Raw genomic sequence first — 20,462 nt, 5'->3', positions numbered from 1 at the left:
AAACAAAGCATCTGAGGATCTGTCAGCACTTACATCATGGAAGCCTAAGAAACGTTCCACAATAGCCCCGTCAGCATTAACAAACCTCACAATTACAGAACACTGAGACACCTGTGTGATATCCGTCGTATCGTCCACCTGAACAGAAAAAAAATCAGCACTCGTCAATTCTGTTTATATGAAATCATCAATGTATTCTGAAATGCACTCGATTAACTCATTTTGTATACTCTTTCATTCGCCACTAAACAGACCTTTTTTTTAGAATACTGATTTTGTATTTCTGCAGGGCTCCTTGATACCAGCAATGTTAACAATTTCTTAAAATTACCATGATTTATTGAATTTAATGTTTTGTCATGACCATGAAAAGCTAGTTCTTGCTTACTTAAATAGAGGACTGCATCAATTACCAACTGAAGGAAAAGCCTATTTAAACGTACATTTAACTGTACAATATACAGTCTACCATTTTCCTTCAGGGCATCAGAGATCGTATTTTGGTTTCTTTCCAAAGTCTTCAAATAATAATAATAATAATAATAATAATAATAATAATAATAATAATAATAATAATAATAATTTCGTGTGGCTATATCTAGCAGAGTGCAGCCCTTGTAAGGCAGACCCTCCAATGAGGGTGGGCGGCATCTGCCATGTGTAGGTAACTGCGTGTTATTGTGGTGGAGGATAGTGTTATGTGTGGTGTGTGAGTTGCAGGGATGTTGGGGACAGCACAAACACCCAGCCCCCGGGCCATTGGAATTAACCAATGAAGGTTAAAATCCCCGACCCGGCCGAGAATCAAACCCGGGACCCTCTGAACCGAAGGCCAGTACACTGACCATTTAGCCAACGAGTCGGACAAGTCTTCAAATCTAGCTGGCATTTTATGTTTTGCAGAGTCTGAGTGCTTATGTAAAGAACATGTTATGTTCAAAAGGGCTGAAAATCTTTCTTTATTCATAACATTTTTATTTCTAAAAAGCAAGCAGGGCCAACAAAACAATTTCCATAGAGCTGGAGAGGAGCACAACCATGGAAATTCCTTAAACCCTGATCGTTTGAAACTAAGATTGTAAGATTTACTGAAATGTTTCACTTCTTTTGTAGCACAAATGTGCAGTGATTCAGTAGGGCGACCTAAACGTAGAACTTCATTCTGATCTTCGTTTCTCCAATGTGAAAATGGTGTTTATCACTATGTCATAAACAGGATACGTGTTTAAATAAAACAGCACAACACTACGAATGAACCATGATGCATAAGTAGTCGTACTTCACACAGGATGACGCAGGGAAGACTAAACATTCCGATCTTCCGGCAACTTCACTTGCACGTTCCGCTGTGAGGAAGGTATGCGGGTGATGTCACGGTTGTCATGGCAACCGCCAAGGCCAAGCGGTACAAGGGAGCACTTGGAAGGTAGAGCCAGCTGCGGAATCTCTCGTCTTCACTCAATCTCGTGCCGTACTGTGGCCGACAGCCAGTGCTTTCATGGGTTCCCCTGGTTCTCATCAAGTGATGCGAGCTCTTGGTGCTCCAAACGCTGTACCAAAAAAAAAAAAAATCTTTCCGTAAAACCAACAAATGTCATAAGAAAAATAAATTTTTAAAATATTCATTCTGGTAAAAATAAATGGTGAAGTGGTACTTCACCTACTTCACCTGAAAAGCCGTCCCTGCTTAGCTATCTTTTCCTGCATTGCCACAAAACAGGTGCTTCATAGCAACAACTTGTTGGGAACACATTTAGACAGAAGTTAGTGTGTTTAAATGGTAATCATTTGGGCCCATGTGTAGGTACTAGAACATATGGGTGAGCTGAGTTAGAGAAATTCAGAAGCGGTAAGTAATATGATTACGGAACCTTGGTATAGCCAGAAGCTCAACAACAGCAAATCAAAAAGTTCCAAGGCCTTTTGCCATGAATTTAACATCGCAGTGACACAAAAAAGGTCTTATGGTAATGATGGGACAGGACAGTGTTAGGACTGGGAAGTAATTAAGGTACAGCCCCAGCATTGGCATGGGAAACCATCATTGTTCATTGTCATCTTTTTGAATTCTAGTGAGTGGATCGATTTTGGAATTATTTTTAACTTTCGGTATTGTGAGTTGGATCCGCTGATTATTTTGAATTCATATTCATCCATTCATTCATCATCATCACGTTTTGAATTCTGGTCAGTGGATGAATTTTGAACTTTTAAATTGTCATTACATTTTGTCTCATTTCATACCATTAGGGGCCAATGACCTAGATGTTAGGCCCCTTTAAACAACAAGCATCATCATCAAGTCTACCAGCACGAGGCTGACGTATTTGAGCACCTTCGAATACTACTGGACTGAGCCAGGATCGAACCTGTCAAGTTGGGATCAGAAGGCCTGCGCCTCAATCATCTGAGCCACTCAGTCCGGCACTTTCACGGTTTAAATTAGAGGTTCCTTTTAGTTACTCATCAATATTTAATTTTGCTATTTTAGTCATCATCATCATCGTCTTCCTTCCAAGTGTTGGGCCACGTGTCCCGTTACGGTCTTGCAGCTTTCTTTTTGCAAGACTTGAAAGCAATCAAATGTCCTTCTGACGGGTTGCTAGCCTGAAGGAAGTAAGACTATTTGTGGGGCTGCCACCTCTCAGCTAATGGACTAGCTGAAATTACCGCATTTCCTCCGTAATTGATATAACAGTTATATGGCCGTGACTCGGTCAATACATTAAAATACGTTGTTAAGTTTCCAATTTTTTCTTTTAGTGTTTGTTTTGTCGCACTGACTCGTACAGGTCTTATGACGACGATGGAAGAGGACAAGGCTAGGACTGCAAAGGAATTAACCGCGGCCTGGTGTGAAAATAGGGAACAGCGAGGTTTGCTAACAGCTACATGGCCCAACTCAAAGATTTTGGTTAATTTAAAATGGTCACCTCTTTTTTCTTTTTTTAAATGGGGAAACAGACTTTACATTAGTTGAGCAAAATAAGTTTCCGTCGAAGTTATTTTCTTTAAAAGGTCTCAAATTATTGTAAAATGTACCTCTAAATTTTAATTTAATTTCTGTTAATTTACCACTTTTTCTCATTAAAAAAAAAAATATATATATATATATATATATATATTATTTTCAGTCTGCTATTCCTCTTCTGGAAGAAGGATTTGTGTACCCCTCGTTGTACTCGGGCCACAACCCTGTAACAAAGACGACCCACGTTGTAAAAAGTTTCCTCAAAGAATAACTGAGTTTGCTAGTGATGAAAGGGCCTCAGTCAAACCCAGTTTTGAGAAAACTAAATAAAACTGTCCCTGACTAAAATGAAACATCCACAGAAAGGGAAAAATAAAATCATGAATTATCAATGAATGGTTACGAATTCATGTATATTAGTAGAATTACATTTGTTCCTTCAGTTTCTCTGCAAAATAATGTTTAAAGGTACTTAACCGAGGCCCTTTTAGCACTCATTGAGAGTTGGACACAACACAATTTGTACTTTACATTTGTCATGGATAAATTGAGCAAATAGATGTGAGAGTAGAAATTACAAAAAAACATTATATTACTCAAATTAACCATTACTGACATTCTGTAGTCCTTCATTAGTAGGTCAGTTCACTATTTCATCATGTAGGTGTTGATGCTTGTGCTTTATGTAGACACTTTGCCTAATGGATAAGCTGCTAGAAGGATCTGAAGACCTTATAGCATGGATCAATCTCTTCAGGATGTGTTTTAAAGCTTAACTTGTTTAGGCTAATCTAGTAAATCAACAAACATGAAAAGTAACAAGATAACATAACAGAAAGAGAACTGAAGCCCGCCCTCTTGACCAGCTTGTTGTGGCCGAGAAGAACAGAAAGCAATGAGGGAGACTGTCTAATATGTCGTGTTGTGAGTTCCTGTTTTTCTCCACATGTTCCTTTCCACATTACATCCCTTCAACCGACAAAACAAGCCATGACAAATTATAGTTGATACGTCTATTATAAAGTAGTAAATTGTGCATGTATTAAATTAACCCAAATGCAGCCGTAAGCACTGTGGTACATGCTCTCCCTTTTGAGCTAAATAGCTAAGTACAGGCCATGACAAATGTTTTTAAATCTAGAAGCCAGCATTCAAACATAGGAGCCAGGTAAATTTTCTAGTCCTCCCATCATTAATATACTGGTGTTTAGCCTTCTGAAAAATAAAACATAGCAATGTTAGGTATTGTGATTTTGTAGTCTTATACACGACAACAGATTACCATGAAATGTAAAGAAAGCAGGACACTGAAATAAATAACCCCCTGTGGGTGGAGAAAGTAGAATAACACCCAGGGTATCCCTGCCTGTCGTAAGAGGCGACTAAAAAGGGCCCCAGGGGCTCTGAACTTGGGAGCATGGGTTGGCGACCACAGGGCCCTTAGCTGAGTCCTGGCATTGCTTACACTTGTGCCAGACTTCTCACTTTCATCTCTCCTATCCGACCTCCTTTGGTCAACTCTTGTTCTTTTCTGACCCCGAAAGTATTATGTATGGAGGGCTAGGAAGTCCTTCATTTTCATGCCCTTCATGGCCCTTGCCTTCCTTTGGCCAATACCTTCATTTTTTGAAGTGTTGGACCACTTCCATTTTTCTCTCTGATTAGTTATATATAGAGGATGGTTGCCTAGTTGTACTTCCTCTTTACTTCCCCGTAAATATGTATCTGTATGCCTGCACCTTTCACTTGCTGGACAGAACATTCAGTCAAAGTATGGTGTGAAGTTAAAAATCTCTGATCTGGCCAGGAATCAAACTCGGTGTCTCTGGGTAAGAGGCTGACTCGCTGCCCCCAGACTGCGAGGCTCAAAGAAACTTCCAACTGCGGGGAGCAACATTCGAGTTAGCTGTGCAGGGAGTTCACAGTCTTCAAGCCATAGCCCTGAACACAGCTACACTAAGAGCTTCCTAGACTGGTGACAAGGTATATTAAACATTCACCAGTCATCATACATTCAGTAGTCAGTATGGAGGTTTACCTGGTGACTAAATTGCAGAGTTCCCGTGCTGCACTACTCTGCATCACCTGGACGGCTCTAATTACTTCTGAGTTGGTATACTATACTACTTGCTCGTTAACTTCTACTGGGGATGGTAATCGACCTGACCTTGATCCGTCGTACTCGCGGCACATCTCATCGGATGGAGATACGAGCGTACAACGTGGAGCGTTGGGATTTGGCAATACAGTCCATTTGACCTCCTGCATCTAAAATATCTGTGATTATCTTGGTGGAATCCTACAAACTGAATGTGACTGGAATAACGCTGCCTAAACCTGAAGCATTTCTAAATACCGGAAATGGAGACAAGATTTCCAATATTTCGAACATAGTACAAGAAAAGTCTGGTCGTCATTAGTGAAGAACCAAATACATGTTTGGGTTGTTCCATATTGACTGTATAGTACAGTATAAGAAAAATATATAATTGGCCCAACGTAGTCAAAGGTTTCAAGAGGAACATGTTTTGGTGCCTTTGGGCCTTCTTTAGCCTTAAAAATAAAATATAAAGTTAATAAAACACTCTTAAAGATAACATGAAAAAAGTCTGTTTGAAAAATTAATCTTGAAATATCTTATCTTCAAAAAGATAACCAAAACACACTACACACATGAAAAAGAAATGGCACACATTCTTCAAGTCTTAATGTGTGAAACAAAAGTATGATAATAGTAATGTATCAATTTGTAATATATATCAAGAAACATAACTGGCATGTAGAAATACTTTTTGTTTACTGAAGAAGGCCCGAACATATATCTCTTTTTAAGACACATTTGTATTGACAAACGTGGACCAGTTATATATTTTTGTTATATTCAAAGTTGGTAGCTTGTTTGAAATGGGCGTTTGCACCCTGTCTTACAACATGTATGTTCCTTTTGCAGACCCTTGCTGCAGTACCACACTGTTCAAAGAGGGCCAGTTGGAGACTTTAAGAATACTCCTGAAGGAACCTACAATGATGAATCAGATAAGAGTCGAAAGCGTAACAGAAGCGTCGACTGCAAAAGACGAGTCATTGCAAAAGCAGTTGATGCCAAGTACCGCCGAGACAGAACAGAGTCTTGAACCACAGGAACCTACAGTGAGCGAGCAAGCAGAGTCAAAATGTGAAACGGTTTATAACTTGGAAAGTGGTAACATGTTGTACGTACGCTTCCCGCTGGGGATACCACCGGTCTCGGAGGTCATGAAACTGCACCCCAGTATAACTAATGTTCTCCTCTCCGTGTACGATGCAGCACGGTAAGTACAATAGGATAAACATCATCACCAGGAGGGCAGGTCTTCAGGTTTGAAGAAAGGTGGACTGTTACAGGGATGAAAGTGAGATTGTACTTATTAGCTGGATTTTGAAAACTAATATGTCAAATACTTTCATAATTGTAGTGTACAGTATTTTATTTTAGACTGTGTAGAATGTCTTTAATTTAAAACAATAATATTAAGAAGAATAAAATCCAGGCCAGTGAAATTAAGTTTTTAAAAAGTATGATAAGATAAGAAAAGACAGGGTAAGAAATGAGGGGACATGTTGAGAGGATGGAAGGATGCTGCAGCAGGTGATTGGAGACCCAGACTAAGGTGCTTGAAAAGGGAAAACGATGAAGAATAATATAATCAGAAACAACCAGGATTGGAACACAGTTATTGAGGAATAATGGGGGACGGATAGAGGAAGATGGAAAGGTGTCATAAACATCCCAACCTGGCGGGAGCTGGATGATGAAGATGAACACATTATGTTCTCATTTCAGAACTCCCACTCAGTGAGTTGATGCCATCCCAGAAAGAACCAGTCAACAGTAAATAAATGGTTTCTGATGGTAGAAGTTGAGTGTGGTAACTACCACTGCCTGAAAAACCACTCAAGATGATGCCTGGGTAGTAGGAATGGGAGCCATGAGAGATGCATATATTATTCTTGTCTCCTCTGTCAGTGTACCCGTCTTTCTCTATATCAATCATTCAATAGCTATTTGTTCTATCAGATCATTTTGGCAGTTCCAACTGATATAATTGTCTTAGTAGACCAAAAGGTTTGTTGGAAACTGCCATTTTGTAGCAACTACAAGCAAGCAGTTTCTTCTGTCATCAGCTGTTCCAGTCTCTATCCAACCTCAGCACATTCCACTTTCATAACTCTTTAACAGTGTTCCCAGATATCCGAATGCTGTCCACTGGTCACCCACGAGCATGCACTAGGCCTCAGGGGTCGTATTCCATTCTATTCACATGGATATGTTTTTGGTCTGGGGGTCAATCTAGAATTAGCAGGCAGTTTTGCGTCAACAGTTTTCCGACACCACGTACATCATCTACAGCAGCAAATAAACATACCCATGCTTTTCCATGTGTAGAGGAGGAACTCGGTTAATTTTTTCCTAATCAGTTATAATTTTTGCCATCCTCGCTTATGTACAGTCACTAAAAAAAGAATGAGTGCACACTTGATTACTGTTTTGGCCAATTATCGATGACAAGTTTAAACGAGAAGTATATATTACGAGGTTACTCTACTCATTCCTTTGAGTTTTGGCCCTGGGCTCAAGAAATAAATGAGAAAGAAAGTGCCCAGGGACTTAACTTCAGTCTCTACAAATAAAAAGAAATGGGAATATGTACAAAGAAACAAAGCGAGTCAGGGAGCCGCGGGTTAGCTGTGCAGGTAGAGACATTGCGTTGAAATGATAGTGAGGTAATTGGGAGGTGGCGCAGGATCAAATCCTCTTAGAAAGCTGTTTTATTTTTTCCTTCTTCAATTTCATTATACTGATTGCTACAAAAGATGTGGATGTTTCCATGCATGGATAGTATCATAATTATTAAGAGTATCCTTTACTCATAGCTTGATGTTTTGTCCTTTTGCTCAAGGATTAAAGAAGAAAGAAAATAAAAACTAGTCTTGAAACTTAATGTCACTCTTTATAAATGAAACAAATACAAATCAGTATCAGGTCTGCCAACCCTCGTGCTCTATGGGCACAGAAGCAGTGAGTGTTAAAGGCCAGTTCATCCTTTGGGATGACAACAGCGTTCCCACAGTCACCTTCATTTGGTGTTCAGGTCAGGACTATTGAGGCCAAGGTCGCCTGAACTGCCTTTCAGGTATAATTATCCTGCTGGAAGCTAACACACAAATTATATCCAATGCTGGAATCAACCAGGGACTCAAAAGCTGTTTGTAAAACTTGGCGTTGAGTTCCCGGAATTCTCGACAGCATCTCGGCACCGTGTGACGTAAACCAACCCAAGTAATGAACTCTCAAACAACTACTTCTGTGAGAGGTGGCAAAGTATTTAGCACTATACCGGATGTTGGATTCACAGTATACGCAGATTGCCCCACATCTCCACAGGATAACATGGCTTCATTTTGCAGCATTCCTGTGGCATATGACATCAATTATTTGGAACTCAGTCAAATGGATCTTCCTAGTGGCGATGTAGCATGCCTTATTTGGTTGCACCACACCAGGAGGGCCTCATCTCGCTACCCATGGGTGGGGGCGATCCACAATATTCCCTGTCTGTCATAAGAGGTCCTCCTAGCCGAGTCTGACATGTGTCACGCTTCTCACTGTTTGGGTCAACTCTTGTTCTCTTCCAGCCCCAATGATTTTATGGATTTTTAAATTTTAACACTCTCCGTGGCCTTCTTTTCTTTTGCCGATATCTTCATTCTTCGAAGTGTTGGACCACCACCACCACCTCACTTTGCTCTCTAGTAGAGACTTGGCCCATCGCCTAGCAGTAGAAGCGAAAACGACCAGCTCCTGTTGTACGAAAACCTACAAGCTCTGCCATTATACGAACGATGCTTGGGAGCCCATGCAAGGATATCAGATTATACATAATAAAATGCATGATGATATTTCCTGGAACATTGCAAGAATGGACAAGAAATCAGTTCATGTTTCATAACAAACACAAAAGAATGGAATGACCAAGAATAATTAATTACTAGAATTTGACTAACAACGATATGTATGAAGTGAATGGCAAACATATCTTTAAAAGGCACAAATAATAATATACATCCTGGGTGGGAATTGAACTCATGATGTTTGGATGTGTCTACCCACGCCTCAACTGTTCAGGCCACCTGACACAGGTATAAAGCGGCCTGCAGTTTGTCATTCTGCTGAACTTGGACAGATAAATGAAATAAAAAGCGACACGTGTATTTTGTAATTCCCTGCATTAATAAGAGCTAATGAGAACTTGAATTCCTCACATTTTGTCAATCCATCGAATTTTGTTCACCATAAAATCAAAGTATTTCAGGAGCGTGTGAACCAGGACTTGAGGAACACTGTGTGCTCATTCCTTTCTTAAGTGACTGTACCTTTACTATATATATTCAAGTGAACAGGAGAGTCTTACAGTGAAAGTGCTCTCCGCATAAGTAAATATATACAGTGTTTCTTTGGTATCAGCACTCTCAGGTGACAGTAAGAGCCAAGGGTAACGTGTACACCCATGCTCTATGGTAGTAAATGCTGGTTGATTAAGAACACGCACTGCTGTGCTGGTGTGGGGAAGTTTGAAGGCCACACCCACCACACCAAGAAATGGCCCTCCGTTCCCACTAGCACCCTGGCTCTGTTTAATCACAAGGAAGAAGACAGTTTTAGACAATTTTGTTAGTGCTACAATAAACAGGGCTAAATATGTTCCTATAGGAGGAATTATGATCTCCAAAAAGCCCTTCATTTTGACAAACTAAATGGTGATACAAATTCTGAAGCTAGCAATGAAGATAAAAACCTGTCTTCTAAGTGGTGGCTTGGGAAAGAGATGCCTGCTCCCTTGGCATTGCTGATTCCTCGTGCGAAACCAAATGAAAATTGTGTAATGTGTTACATTTCTTATTACACAGTTAAACTAGATAAACAAATTTGTTCGAATGATCAGCATAGTTGCCTTTGGTTCATGGGGACCCACATTTATTTTTACATTATGTACCACGGGACTACATGATAGCGAATACATCCCTCTCTCATAGGGTTGGTGTCAGGAAGAGCATCAGACGATAAAACTAGGCCAAAGGCACATGTGTGACAGATTTCACGTGTTTTTATTTCTTCATAAACAAAATAAAAGTTCATCTTGCTTGTAGTGTTTCATCTCCTTTGTTAGGACTAGACTCCCCAGCGCTGATGTTTCTTGAACTGTTCGGCTCCATGGCTAAAAGGGCTAGCGTGGTGGCCTTTGGTCCAAGGGGTCCTAGGGGCCGGGTGTGTCCACCATCTTCATCGTAGGTAGGGCCCCATCCTCACAGATGCGCAGTTAAACTCGAAAGACCTGCATCCGGCATCTCTGGAGGCCATACACCATTTCTGTTATTGTCTATTATTATGATGATGATCAATATTTTTTGACTTTCCAGGTTTTGTTATCTACTGTTTCCCAGCAAGGACGAAGCCGAGGATGCGCGAAGAAAACTGGCCAAATTAGAGAGCTCTGGTAAAATAATTGTCAGCATGGATAAGTCGTTGGATAACATTATAGAGGAGAGGGCACCCAAGTGAGTAACACTACATGTCACTAATATACTAGTTCATAAAATACTCTCTTGTGTTTAAAAAAAAAAAAAAAAAAGTCCACCGGTTCTGTGACAAATGTGTGTAAAGAAAATGGTAGCAGAAAAGAAACAGTTTCAGCCATAAGAAAGAACAAGAATAAACTGAAAATGTTTGCTTGCAATGTGATCTTGAAACATCAGTTTCCATTTGAAAACAAGTGAAGTTGTCTACCTGGAAGAGGCTGTGCATATGGCAACGATCTAGCGGGCTTGCAGTTTGCGGCATAAACATTGAATTTCATGTTATCAGTGGCTGGCTCTATTCTTTATATGATATTTATAAACAAGTATTAAGTGGCAATAAAACAGGTGTTGAACCATTTAGAATAAGACTTGGCATATTAATTCACAGTCAACTATACAACTCTGGTAAGAATGAGGTCACTGTATCTCGTATCTATCGATTACTTTGTTATTTTTCTGGGTTGAATTGGAAAAGGTCAAAGCTATGATATGGTGGGAACAAGTAGTCTCGGTGTACAGGATTAATCTCTCAGCAAAGAAGAGTGAAGTAGTCATCATGTATTTCAGAAGCGTTGTTGAGGAAGGTGGGAGAAACAAGAAGACACACCAATTCTTTCTGTAAGAGGTTTAATATGGAGCAGAGAAGTGCCACAGAGGTGCTACCATTGAGCAAGATGGCCATGGGATTAAGGTCGCATAGCTGTGAGCTTGCATTCGGGAGATGGTGGGTTTGAATCCCATTGACAGCAGCTTCCTTCCCTATCCTAACCCTTTTCCATAATTGAGTTGCCGAAAACTGTCAATGTGTTCGTGTGATGTTTAACTTTAGGAGCTGGACGGGACTGGGGACAGGAGGAGGAAAGAAAGAGTGAGAGAGATGGCGTTACGACGTGAAGATTACAGTCGTATGGACACAAGGAAAAATTGTCAAGAAGGATGTTTAATATGAGAATGAAAGGAAAGAGACCTAGAAACAGATGGCTACAAGGAGTTGAAGAAGTAAGGGAGTAAAATAGTGAAAGATAGGAGGTGGGCAGAGGTGAGAGGCCCATGAATTGTACCATGTTGTTGTTCTACTGTATATGTAACTTAAATGCAGATTGCCGTATTTCAGAATTCTCTATCAAGGCAGCTGAATGTCAGTGAAATGGGCACCATCCGATAAAGTGCTTTATTTTTCTCCTTTGTCTTTTCCATTCAGGCAGGGTCGCTTCCGTCTTGGTGCAATAATGCTGACTCTCCATCTTATCCCAGGGCTGGTTGGCTTGTTCCGAGTTAGTCACCCCAGTGGTGACTGCGCCTCACCTAGTATCACATCTCCTGCGAGGACGTGTTTGGAACATCTCTCACCCGGCGGTCACAAGCAGTTTCTGTGATTTCGGTTTTCATGGCCTGTGCTGGATACGGGTCATTTTTCCTTGGGACTTGCATGAACCTGGAGGTGGATATATGACTGATTACCTTGTATTGTCTTGGGGCACACCAGCCACTTTGATAAAGAACACTGCAATGTATTCAAAACATCGGCATCCAATCTGGAAGAACAACTTAATAGTAAAATCAGAACTAATTATGGATTTTGTGGGGAACACTTCCTAAATATAGTCATCTATTTAATTCTTTGGTACTTCATTAAGTACAGGGTATTTGTGCCAACATCAATATTATATTTCATCCTAGGCAGGTCCCCATCCTCACAGATGAGCACGTTGCCCATGAAAACCTCTACCAGGCCATACGTCATTATTTCTCCTTGACTTCTCTTGCTCACCTTTTGTTTTCTTCTGACTCCGACAGTATTAGGGAGTTATTTTCATGTGCTTTGGGGCCGTTCCCTTTCTTCACTATTCAAAGGATAGAACTTCTACTGTTAATACAGAATTGTCGCCCAGATGTGCAGTAATCACCACCACCTTCTTTGTAAATTTATAATGAAATACAGGCAAATGTACAAAATTCACTCACAAGTATGTTAAACGTGGCTGGAGCTGGCAGATGACAGGCAAACAGAATATCACAGAAAATGCAGGACATAAAACTAATGGATATGAAACTAAGAGTACCGCTGAAAATGAACTAAATAGACAGTGAAGCTAAAAGTTCCTTGTAAATGAAGAAAAACTATGATGATCCCAAGTAGTGGAGGGGTCAGTCAACAGAATAGCTTAACACACTTCTGTCTGACTTGAAAATCTGTACTGATCACCCTGGTTTGGTGATTTTTGAAGTTTTTAAGGCATGTTTTTCTCTGCAACCATTATAGTTGTGCATAAGCTTGTTTTTGTAGTAGACTGGATTGACTTTCTACATTAATTTCATATATAAATGTAGAACACCAGTTATATCCCTAATTTTTAAAATCATTGCCACTTTTTCATTAAAATAAAATAAAAAATCAACTGATCGGTTTAATACAGATTTTTTTTGTTGCAAAAGCAAACAAATTTCAGGTTAAAAGGACAGTGCTCGCATCCAGAACATCTCCATGTTGTTCACATATGTCAAGACATATTCTTCTAAGATCGAAACGCTTGGAAATTATCACTCACCACTGACCTGGGCAATTGTAACAACCTAAACAACTATCCAATGGTGAGCATAGTTTGTATCATCTTGTCAGCCTACTGTAGGCTGATCTAGCACTTACACCGGAATTTGTTAAACAATTAAATAAGTGGTTCATTTCAATTTACAAATACAAAGGTGATTTCAAATGTCATGTGGTAGCATGGCAAGTCCTTTATAAAGTCTGAAAGCTTGAGACACTCACTACCGATCCAAAATGGATGTAGAAAAGTCGAACAGCACTCATTCAGGAAATTTGCAGCTCTCTGTGGCAGACGTGTAAGTGTCACGTGGTGCTAAAAAAGGTGGTGGTGGCGGTAATCAATGTTTTAAGAGGAAAAACGAAAGAGTCTGACCCTTCAAAATAGAAATAGATTTCTATTAAGAGATGTTAACAACTTTGGTATTTAATAATAAGTAAAGAGGTCCAAGAGATAATTGGTAGTGTGAAAAAAACACTGAGGAAGAGGACAGCAAGGTCCTCCAAACATGTATGGTGTATGCGGTGATAACAAATAATTGACATGGCTGATTTTATATATCAAAGGTGTATTTATTGGAATAGAGATTGTAGTCAGTACGGACCATTATAAAATCAAACCACAATTGTTAAGTTAATGAACTCGAATAGACGATGATGCTGGGACAGGAAAGGACTAGGACTGGGAAGGAAGTGATTGTGGCCCAACATTTGCCTGGTGTGAAAATAAGAAACTACGGAAAATCATCTTTAGGGCTGCCGATGGTAGGATTCGAACCTGTTATCTGCCGAATGCAAGCTCACAGCTATGGGGCCCTAATCGCATGGCCAACTTGGTCAGTTTGTAAAATATCGGCTACAGCAAATTGGATACAAGAAGCGTCTACATTATTTCCTTAGCCATTCGATAATGAACGTGACTGCTAAAAAACAGGTTGCAGTAGTTATAAGTAATTAGCGTTTGTTGTTGTGTACGCTGGATCACACTAGATAGCCCTTGAACATCTGTACCACAGTGTGCATAGCAGGGCTGTACAGTGCCGTGACTTATGAAATGAATCGATAACTATTATAATAAAGAGACAGCACATTGCTGTTTACTTCCCCTCTGTTTGGACATACCACCTCACAAATTCTCCATTACAATATTGAATACTCTTGTTTCTATATAAACATTTGTTACATAATTGTGCTGATTAATATGACATATCACTTCACAGGCTTTTACCCGTGCTGTCAAGAATGAGACGAACAAGAAATGGCGTTTGTCACGTACTTTCAGCCCAGCACCGTGCCTCAAGAAACCTGAAGCAGGATAAGCAACAGCACGAGGAACAACATAGAAATAGGATACGGCTGCTGAACGTCAAAGAACATGCCTTGATCCACGAGGTCAGGTTTCTTAACCAATCGCTGATGTGTCTCAGGAAACAAAAGTTCTTGTTGAAAATGCGCAAGACTGAGGTGACCCATAAGCTGGATAAATTATGGGAGAAGAAGATGATGATCAGGGCTATTCAGCATTAAACTGTTTCTTTACATTCTGATACAATAACACCAATTATTACAAAATTTTGTATCTTGTAATCACAAAACAGCACTGAAATGCTCAGTGCATGTTATTTATGCAAGTATCTTTAAAATGTCAAACTTCCAATGAACAGTTTCAATACAAAAATATCTCTGTTCATTTCTTGTAGATTTGTAATGTTCATACACTACACTACAATTATCAAGTATATTTTACATATTTTAAAAGAAATTCTACCTTTTCAATGCTATAAACAATATATTTACTTCTTAAAATACAATTAAATTCTAGTGGGACAGGTTTTGTCCCTTCGTCCGGGACACTCTCAGCCACTTATTAAATAATCACTGTTTTAAAAGCACAAAAATATATACCAAGCTAAAACAATGCAACACAGAGTGAAGCTCTGTCTGTTAACATATCACAGTATAATAGGTAATCTCTCATTAAAAGTCTTGATGAGCCCCCATAGGGCAATAGTATTAACACAATATACAAAAGAAGCACAATTAGTTGTCACAGCACACACACAACAAGAGCTAATGGGACCAGTTGTGAGACTCTTTACATGACAGATAACACAATGTATCATACAAAACTTCAATTATGGTATTCTACCAAAGAGTATTAGACTGTTCCATTAGAATTCAAAACAAACAGCATCAGATCTTACATTAGAAGCCTCAAATTAAAAAATTAAGAAGTGCCAAGGACAAACGCAGTCCAGTATGGAGGAGGAGGCGAAGAAGGCTACTTCACAAACACTCACAAAAGCATATTATTAACGTTTAATACTGTGTTTTTTTTTTTTTTTTTTTTAATTTACACTGTTGAAACACATTTTTCAATGTCTGTGTCATTCTTTAAATGCTGAAGAAGCATGTACTAAACCTAAAAAGACCGAGCTCGATAGCTGCAGTCACTTAAGTGCAGCCAGTATCCAGTGTTTGGGAGATAGTGGGTTCGAACCCCACTGTAGGCAGCCCTGAAGATGGTTTTCCGTGGTTTCCCATTTTCACACCAGGCAAATGCTGAGGCTGTACCTTAATTAAGGCCATGGCCACTTCCTTCCCATTTCCTAGGCCTTTCCTGTTCCATCGTCGCCATAAGACCATCAGTGTCGGTGCGACGTAAAGCAACTTGCAAAAAAAAAAAAAAAAAAAAAAAAAAAAAAAAAAAAAAAAAAAAAAAAAAGACACATATGCTATGTATTAGTTCTGTGTGATACAGGAAAATAAACAAGTATTGAAAGGTGGAAACTATCTTTGAATCAAAGTTGAATTAGAGTCAATACGGACCATTGCAATGAAATTATAAATTTTAATCTGAATCTGACGCCAAAGATAACTCGATTCTCCTGCTCTAGCGAACACAACGTTATTCGTTATTTGACTGTTCGCATTTAAGACTTTTAACGAGAGATTGCCTACTATTCTGTGATATGTTTCTAGTTCTAGTTCGAGTTTCACGCTGTCACATTATTTTAATTTAGTGTGTATTTCTGTGCTTTTGGAATGGTGCTTTAAGTGGCTGAGGATTTCCCGCAGGAAGGGATTTTAATTGTATTTCAACAAGTAAATACATTGTTTATAGTATTGAAAAGGTGGAAATTCTCTCTAAATATTTTAATCACTGTCTATACAGGACTTTAACCTTGAAATTTGTTTCACACAATGTTACAGTTATTAACCGGAAATGTTTACTAGCCTCAGTGGTTGAAATGAACATATGACAAGAGATCAGGCCCCAGGGGCTCTGAACTTTGGAGCGTGGGTTGGCAACCACGGGGTCCTCAGCTGAGTCCTGGTATTGCTTCCACTTACTTGTGCCAGGCTCCCCACTTTCATCTATCCTATCTGACCTCACTTGGTCCCCGACACTATTAGGTTTGCGAGGGCTAGGGAGTCTTTCATTTTCACGCCCTTCGTGGCCCTTGACATTCTTTGGCCAATACCTTCATTTTTTCGAAGTGTCGGACCCCTTCCATTATTTCACTCTGATTAGTGTTATATAGAGGATGGTTGCCCAGTTGTACTTCTTCTTAAAACAATAATCACCACCACCAACACCTGACAAGAGATCAGTGAGGCAGAAAGGTAAATGATTTCAGTACCCACCAACTACATCAGATACTACGTCAACAGTGAGTGATGCAGTGCTGAAATGGCCCCACATTGGCCAGGGAAGGCAAAACAATGCTTTGATGGGATGAAATAACAGTACTTTATTGTTGTGATATTTGAAGCTATTTCTTTTGTTTTCTATTTCAGTAGTCCATATAAATTTGTTCAATCGTAAATTACTTTGCCAGACTGAAGAACCTAAGTTATTAAAACACAGTAAACAAAAGCTAATTTTAGAGAGAGAGTGAAAAAACCACCTAACCTAAGACATTGTGCTTTCAATTTTTGATAAAAATCAGTTCTGTATGTCCCATTTGAGGAGCGAAGGGTTAAGAGATATTACCAGTTGACGATGTGAAATACGTACTTATCCTGATTCTGCCCAAAACTGACGTATACCGTTATTACCGCCCATCAAAGACATGGACTCTCGATCTCTTTGACAGGAGATAAAGACAAATCAGCAAGTTTTGATTGGTATCTGGGAGCAATGTTTGGAGGTGAGTTGAACTGAAGGTTCACCACCAAATACAGAACAATAGAAGAGCATCGTGTGCAGGGATACATTGTTTGCTCCATGAAATATACCAGAGGCGGCATTCTTCTCCTAGTCTGGTCCTTCGTCCACTCGTTTTAGTTCCTCAAACCATGAATGCCGAAGATACTGGACAATTCAATGTCGTCCAACCTGTGGCAACAAATTTCATTTTGAACACGACAATGCACCCATCCATAAAGTGAAGGTCACCAGATCGGTCAGAGCACAACAGAGCACCTTCGATACGAATCACACCCAGACCAGATCGCCCCAAAACTGCTCACTGTGTTGCAGGTGGAATAGAAAAAAATGCCAAAACTTAAGGTTGAACTTCCCGTTAAAATCTGTTGGTGTGTACTCTTCTAACAGCTTCTGTACATTACAAGCCGAGTACTGAATGTTTGGAAAGAGGGAAAATGTATTGCTTTCTGCTAAAAGCGAGGACTGAGGAGGAAACATGTTGAAAGAACGTATTACCGACAGAGAATATTGTACATTACTGAAAGAACTGATAACACAAAAAAGTCATTATTTCCGAGTGCCCAAATTTTCAGTTTCATAAATTACTCACCATTGTACGTAGAAGTTTGACTGTGTCAATACACAATGTTCTGAGATGCTGTAAGTGCAAAGCAAAAACTTTGCATCTGTTTAAGGTAGGTTTAGGAAAAAAACAACTTTATAATTTTATAGAAATTTCCTACTCATAGGGAGTTCATTGTTTTTGAAAATTTCTACTTAATTTAATGTAGTTCCATGTCCGGCCCTGCGGTGTAGGGGGCAACGCGTCCGCCTGTCACCTGGCGGCCCCGGGTTCAAGGCCCTGCCGGGACAGGGGTTTTTAATTGTAAATGATCAATATCCCTGGCCTGAGGACTGTGTGTTTGTGTTGTCCTTAATGTTCCTTTCCTCACATTCAACACTTTACACTTGCAATTACAATTACACGCAGGTTCATATCATATGGTGCAAGTAGTGGCAATAGATCTATAGAGGTTGACACCACAAACAAATATTTTTTTAAAATGTAGTTCCATTCTTGGCTGTTCCTATTTATTTTTGCACTGTAAAGTAAATCATATAAACCAATGTGTTTATGTCCAAAATCTGTTCCAGTTCCATTCGTATATAACTGTATATATTAAGACTGTTAATTTACTTTTTAAAATAACAATAGGCAACTTCATTTTCGGGGTTGTTTACAAATATTGTCAGATTTTCTGTAACAGCCACAGTTGTTTGCTTCTTTTAAAATTAATGAATATAGTAACCAAATTAAAAGGGGGATGTTCCATGCGTTCAAGACACAGATTTTCAGTTGTAAAATTAGAATCCTACATTTTATACATTGAAATAACTAGTACTAGTTTCGACTCTCATTTGGGTCATCCTCAGCTTGACACGTGTGAAACTATAAAATAGTCTATACAAAACCTATCCAGTTCTGTCACTGTCCATAAAGTACCTATTCTAATGATAGGTGAACTGGACTGTCTTGCTGTTGCACTAGATGAGCATTGGTACTGTTTGTTCAGAGTTAATATTTGGTGTGATGCTATAAAACTTCCAATTTGCAGTTGTAGTTTTAGTAGTTAACCTGACAGACCATCTTCTCAAGTTTGATCTCCGATGGTGAAGTTGAGAGTTATTATCGGTTTCAGGGAATTACGAGGATAGCCCAGAAACTAATGCAGCACATTTTTTTCTTCAACAATTACACTGACCTGCGAATTCAAACTTTCCGATCATTGCATGAAGTTTGCATAGTGATCTTTTATATTTTGGGCATGTTGATTCTGGAACTGAAGTCAGTTTTCCCCTATCACATCAGGTTTTTGTGCAAATTCAAAATGAAAATTTGATATATATGCAGCATGTGCACATGCAAGATTACTATTATCACATGTAAAGAACGCTTCTTTCTTATTATTTTCACCCATCTGAACACTCCTATCTTACTCTGGTATACTTATGAACATAATATAAAGATATGTAGTGTATTGTGTTAACAGATCTGTAGAAAAACACAGCCAAATGGACCAAAATTTACCTACCAAGCATTAAGCCTCATAACGTACTGAGAATGGTAAGTTTACGGTTTCAACTTTATAATGTCCTACCTTAGTATAAGAAATGTCTTCGCCTTGCTTTTCGTGTGTGAGGAGTAGTTGGACCTTCTCTCTTTAGTAACCAGCAGTAATCTGCCAGCATGTTTTTGTTCCATTTCCCTCGTTATCTGCATTCCATTTCCTGTAGATCCTGACAGAATCTTTCTCCTTGCTCTTCGCTCAGCATTCATAGGTTCTCAGGGAAGGAGTTCAGATGTGAATGTAACATGTGCACTTTCAAGCTCATTTTGCAGCCTAAATCTTGGAAAGAAACAAGCAATCTATCCACCATTTGTTTGTAGTCTGAATCCGTTGTGTATGCGAGAAAGTTTTAAACCACATTCCAGAATACTGTCCATGCCGATCTCTCTGCAGCGCACATAATGTCTTTAAAATTAGCATCAGAGAGAAGTTTTCTGATATCTGGACCTGTAAAAATACCTTCCTTGATTTTGGAATTACTGATGCCTAGGAATCTATGGCACAGGTACTGAAAGCATTCACCTTCATTGTTTAGGGCCTTAACAAATTGCTTCATAAGCCCTAGTGTGATATGAAGCGGAGGTAACAGTATTTTGCTCTTGTGAACAAGAGTTTCTTGTTTTATGTTTTTCGACCCTACAATCCATTGTCTACGTGGCCATTCTCTTGAGTCCAGTGATGTAAACTTGCTTGACTATCCCACTCATACAGAAAGCAGGGGTGCTTTGTGTAACCTCCTTGTAAATCTAATAGAATACCTATCACTTTGAAATCACCACACACTTGCCACTTGTGTTCCTGGTACTTCAGTTTACACAACAGCATTTCGAGATTTCCAGATGTTTCTCGTATAATAACTGAATGAGCAACGGGAATGGATGTAAGTTTGTTTTCATGGTGAAGATAGATGTTCTTCAAAGTATGCATAGAGGCGTCGATGAAAAGTCTCCAGTCAATAGACCCATACTGTGGTGCTCCTAGTTTTAAGATAACCTCCGGAATGTTGCTGCAATAAACCAAGGCTCCCTCTTCAGAAAAGAAGGGTGT

General features: G+C 39.3%; 1 protein-coding gene across 3 annotated transcripts in view; it reads right to left on the bottom strand.

Annotated features, from left to right (window-relative positions):
* Positions 1-887: 887 nt before the first annotated feature.
* The window catches only part of LOC136885683 (uncharacterized), a 59,113-nt gene continuing 39,538 nt past the window's right edge, over positions 888-20,462 (bottom strand). The window contains exon 6 of one of the 3 annotated variants that reach the window (XM_068230247.1): positions 888-1,550. The gene's annotated coding sequence lies outside the window, so the exon portion shown is untranslated. Of the gene's footprint in view, positions 1,551-1,575; positions 3,196-20,462 lie in introns of those variants that run through there. The other 2 variants (XM_068230246.1, XM_067158387.2) reach the window with 2 other exon arrangements.

Source organism: Anabrus simplex, chromosome 14 (genome assembly GCF_040414725.1).
Source record: "Anabrus simplex isolate iqAnaSimp1 chromosome 14, ASM4041472v1, whole genome shotgun sequence".
In the NCBI taxonomy this organism is placed as follows: Eukaryota; Metazoa; Arthropoda; class Insecta; order Orthoptera; family Tettigoniidae; genus Anabrus; species Anabrus simplex.
Note: the sequence above shows the minus strand (reverse complement) of the source record. Positions and strands in the feature narration are given on the sequence as shown.